The sequence below is a fragment of the Macaca mulatta genome, chromosome 3 (assembly GCF_049350105.2).
Source record: "Macaca mulatta isolate MMU2019108-1 chromosome 3, T2T-MMU8v2.0, whole genome shotgun sequence".
Taxonomy (NCBI): domain Eukaryota; kingdom Metazoa; phylum Chordata; class Mammalia; order Primates; family Cercopithecidae; genus Macaca; species Macaca mulatta.
The window spans coordinates 146,625,652-146,631,243 of record NC_133408.1 but is presented as its reverse complement, the minus strand read 5'-3'; positions in this window follow the sequence as shown (position 1 = coordinate 146,631,243).

The following is a 5,592-nucleotide window of genomic DNA, read 5'->3' as shown; positions in this document are numbered from 1 at the left end:
ACTCCTGGTTTAGAGTGAGTGACCTGTGCCATTCATCAAGACCACAGTAAAGGTTTAATCCTATGCCTATTAGAATACCTTTGTTAATAATTTGTTATTTATGTAAAACATTATTATTATTGACTATGATTGTTAAACAATATTGAAGAATAAAAAGTGACCGACAGTGGGAGGGTAGACTTTTTATATCAATTTCGTAAGAAAATAATTTCTTTTGTAAGTCACTTAACTATAACTTGCTTTCCTTGACCATAACCACCACATAAAATATGGACCTTCCGGCCGGGCACGGTGGCTCAAGCCTGTAATCCCAGCACTTTGGGAGGCCGAGACGGGCGGATCACGAGGTCAGGAGATCAAGACCATCCTGGCTAACACGGTGAAACCCCGTCTCTACTAAAAAAAAAAATACAAAAAACTAGCCGGGCGAGGTGGCAGGCGCCTGTAGTCCCAGCTACTCGGGAGGCTGAGGCAGGAGAATGGTGTAAACTCGGGCGGCGGAGCTTGCAGTGAGCTGAGATCCGGCCACTGCACTCCAGCACTCCAGCTTGGGCGACAGAGCGAGACTCCGTCTCAAAAAAAAAAAAAAAAAAAAAAAATATGGACCTTCCAGGCCTGGCACAGTGGCTCATGCCAGTAATCCTGGCACTTTGGGAAGTCGAGTGGGCGGATTGACTAACCTTAGGTGTTCGAGACCAGCCTGGGCAATATAGCAAAACCCCGTCTCTACTAAAATACAAAAAATTAGCCAGGTGTGGCAGTGCGCACCTGTAGTCCCAGCTACACAGGAGGCTGAGGCACGAGAATCACTTGAACCCAGGGGGCAGAGGTTGCACTGAGCCAAGATCACTCCACTGCACTCCAGGCTAGGTGACGGAGTGAGATTCCATCTCATAAAAAGAAAAAGAAAAGGAAAAGAAAACAATATGGACTTCCTCTATATAACTTTCCTGGGGTTTTTCTATTTCTTTTTTCCTGTACCTACCATGGAGGATTAGAAGATGACCCAGAAAAGCTATGATAAGGGGGAAGAAGAAGAGAAGTTAATTTGCCATTACTCGTGCCCTTTGGCCTTTACTACTTAAAAATTCCTAAATGTACTCTACGTTCTTCTTTGTGCCATATTTATTAAAATAAAACAGTCCTCCTTTTATTCATTATTTTTATTTTTTTTAAGACAGAGTTTCCCTCTTGTTGCCCAGGCTGGAGGGCAATGGTGTGATTTCAGCTCATGCAACCTCTGCCTCCCAGGTTCAAGTGATTCTCCTGCCTTAGCCTCCTGAGTAGCTGGGATTACAGGCACACACCACCACACCCTATTACTTTTTTGTATTTTTAGTAGAGATGAGGTTTCTTCATGTTGGTCAGGCTGGTCTTGAACTCCCGACCTCAGGTGATCCACCCGTCTCAGCCTCCCAAACTGCTGGGATTACAGGCGCGAGCCACCGTGACCGGCCAACAGTCCTCCTTTTATTTGTCTAAATGGTTCTTAGGACTTTCTCTCATTCATGCACCCATATTATTTCCTGATTTTCCTTTCAGTAAGGATCATTGGCTAGCAGGAACTTACTCAATGGCTTGGCTTGTTGACATTCGCTCCTAAGGGTAATTCTGAGCCCAAGAGTTGCACCCTCTTCTTTCTCCTGTAAACTGCTTCCAGGTAACACGACTCTCAGTGCCCACCCTGAGCTTGTGATAGGCTGTCCTGGTATCACCCTATTATAGAGGAGTTTGTGCCAAACTAAGCTCACATTGCACATGATTTGATGAGTCTTGCAGCTCTAGCCACGAGTATCCTGGCTTGGGTATCAGCAGACTAATTCCAGTGCCTCTTCCTCTGATTTGTTGTTGCATTTGGGCCAGCTACTTAGCTTCTGAATGCCTAAATGTTCACGTCTGTAACATTAAGATAATGCCAACTTTCATTTCAGCTTCTGGGAATAGAATTACACCGTATAGGAACATTGATGTTCCCATGGTAACAGTCATGTAAAGTATCTAGCATGCCACTGGAGGCAATAAATTATTTATAAGTACGTGTAACAATTCCTAACTGACACGTTAATAAAAAATTCTTACAGGAAATCCTGGGGATATACTTTCACATTAATTTGCATTCATTATTTCAAGGAGAGTTCATCATTCTGCTCCAAACCACCTATTCTAAATTCGCAGAATAAAATCAATTAGCACACCCTCGAGCTGCTGAGTTCAAAAGCAATACAGAATGCTTCCATAACCTGTGTAAGGGGAAGGAAGAGAATGGCTTCCTGGGACTATGTATTAAAACCAAGGAGGGGTCAATGGGTATGGCTTGTCTAGGAAGAGATGGCTCCAACTTTCAACCATCTGAAGAAAACAGGAAATGTTAGGCAGTGCTACCAAAAACGAATTTGTTGTAATATTATTGTTACTATTATTTGGAGAAAATTTAAATATACAAAAAAACAAAAATATAATAATTATCATCATCCAGAAATGACCAATATCAACATTTTGGTTTATAGCCTTCTCATCTTTTTTCTATACTTAAATTTTTTCAAATATTGTTTTGTAGCCTGCTTTTTGATTTGTGAGCAGTTTTCCAGGTCATTAAAATTTTCCCAGAACATAATTGGCTGAATATAGCATCAAGAGGATGTCACAATTTATTGAAGCAATTTGCAATTATTAAACATTAGATTGTGTCCTGAATTGCCTTTTAATGAAAATCAATTCATGTATCAGTGTGAGACCTCATATTAATTTAGCTGACGTATTTTGACGTATTTTAGACCTACCCATGATCCATCCATAATACTTCAGTTACTAACAGCACTCTCTTCTTTCCCAGGCTCTTGTTATCAGTCAAATACACCCAAAGTTTTCTTCAAAAACAAATTCCCAAAAGGAAAGGGCTCTTAATTGAATTTTGTTTTTCCATTGTCTTTGGTCCTTGTATTTTTATCTTGTGCCTAAAACATTGTTTTCTTTTCTTTCATTTATTTATTTATTTATTTTTATTTCAGACAGAGTCTCGCTTTGTTGCCCAGGCTGGAGTGCAGTGGCGTGATCTTGGCTCACTGGAACCTCCACCTCCGTGTTCAAGCGATTCTCCTGCCTCAGCCTCCCAAGTACCTGGGATTACAGGCATGCGTCACCACGCCCAGATAATTTTTTGTATTTTTAGTAGAGACGGGGTTTCGCTATGTTGGCCAGACTGGTCTTGAACTCCTGGATTCAAGTGACACATTTGCCTCGTCCTCCCAAAGTGCTGGGATTACAGGTGTGAGCCGCCATGGCCAGCCTTTAGTTTTCTTTCTTGATCTTATTAAAACTATTTTTTTTGTTGTTCCTGAATTCTTACTTCCTTTAACTATAATATTGATCTCTTTAAGTCTAAATTCGTTCTCTTTTGATAATGTTATTTTTGACTTTCTCTTTTAACAGGGGTTTTATTCCCTAACTAACCCAGCAGATCTCAAACTTGTTTAGTACCAAGATCCCTTTAAAAATTTATTGAGGATCCCAAAGAGCTTTTGTTTATGTGAGTTGTATCTATTGCTGTTTACCATATTAGAAATTAAAAGTGAGAAATTTCAAAAATATTTAATATTTTAAGTAACCAGGCCAGGCATGGCGACTCATGCTTGTAATTCCAGCACTTTGGGAGGCCAAGGCGGAAGGATTGCTGAGGTCAGAAGATCAAGTCTTTAGTGAGCCACGATCGCACCACTGTACTTGAGCCTGGTCAACACAGTGAGACCCCATCTCAAAAAAAAAGTAACAGTAAGAAACTTATTACATTTAACATAAATAAACATTTTATGAAAGATAACTATATTTTACAAAGGGAACATAAATTTAGTGAGAATGCTGGCATTGTTTTACACTTTTAAAATCTCCCTAATGCCTGCCTTAAGGATTCTCCTGTCTGCTCAGCATCAACACTATTTCCATATGTCGTTCTGGTTGGAGCATATGAAGAAAATCTTGCCTCACATAGATACGTGGTCGGAAAAAGAAGGATCGACCTGCAGACCCCGTGAAAAGTCTCAGGAACTCATAGGGATAACTTGCCCACAGTTTGAGAACTGCTGCCCTAAACTGTCTCTAATTACTGTATGATCTTTTTACGCTTCAGTTTCTCTTTTTGTAAACAATACATATTGTTTACAATATGTATTGTAAAATAGTATATCAAAGTGTTCTGGAACTTTAACATTAAAAATGCTACAGTGATAGGCAGAAATCTACACCTGTACATAAAACAGGAAAATACTTCCTTTGGGGCATGTTGGAGACATGATGCTGCCCCCAACATGATTACTAAACAAATTGGTGGCCAGGCACCGTGGCTTATGTCTGTAATCCCAACATTCTGGGAGGCTGAGGAGGGAGGATCACTGGAGCTCAGGAGTTCAAGACCAGCCTGGACAACATGGTGAGATGTTGTCTCTTTAAAAACTAAAAAATAAAATTAGCCAGGACCCAGCTACTCAAGAGGCTGAGGCAGGAGAATCACTTGAGCCCAGGAGGTTAAGGCTGCAGTGAGCTGTGATAGCACCACTGCACTCCAGCCTGGGCAAGAGAGCAAGACCCTGCTTCAAAACAAAAAACAAAAGCACAGTGGCTCACACCTGTAATCCCAGCACTTTGGGAGGCCAAGGCGGGAGGATCTCAAGGTCAGGAGTTTGAGACCAGCCTGGTTAATATGGTGAAACCCTATCTCCACTAAAAATACAAAAATTAGCCTGCTGTGGTGGTGGGCACCTGTAGTCCCAGCTACTTGGGAGGCTGAGGCAGGAGAATCGCTTGAACCCGGGAGGCAGAGGTTGCAATGAGCTGAGATAGCACCAGTGCACTCCAGCCTGGGCGACAGAGGAGACTCCGTTTCAAAAAAAACAAAAACAAAAACAAAACGAAAAAACAATAAACTATATTGGTTCACCAACGTGGTTTATAAAGCAAGTTACTCTTTGCAATAGACATTTAGGTTTCACACATAACCACTGCAACACAAAATTAGGAATTTCCCAAATAAAATCCAAACAGTTCTTCATGTAGTTTTGGTAAAAATAATTTTTTTCAGGAGCATAAGGTATGAATTCTGGCTCAATTGCAAAATGGAGGCATATTTCTCTGAAACCCGCTGCCTAGTTATCTTGGCATTCTTTGCTGTGTAAAATGGACTCATGTTTCATTTCTTGAAAAATGTTGAATGTGTCTCGTTTTAACTTAATGAGGTCAGGGAGGAACTAATCACTAAGAGACATTTTGTTTGCTTGTTTGTTTGTTTGTTTGTTTGAGATGGAGTCTTGCTCTGTCGCCCAGGATGGAGTACAGTGACACGATCTCCGCTCACGCTGCAAGCTCCGCCTCCTGGGTTCACACCATTCTCCTGCCTCAGCCTCCTGAGTAGCTGGGACTACAGGCGCCCGCCACCATGCCCAGCTAATTTTTTTGTATTTTTAGTAGAGATGGGGTTTCACTGTGTTAGCCAGGATGGTCTCAATCTCCTGACCTCGTGATCCACCCACCTTGGCCTCCCAAAGTGCTGGGATTACAGGTGTGAACCACCACACCCGGCCCACTAAGGAACATTTTTAAGTC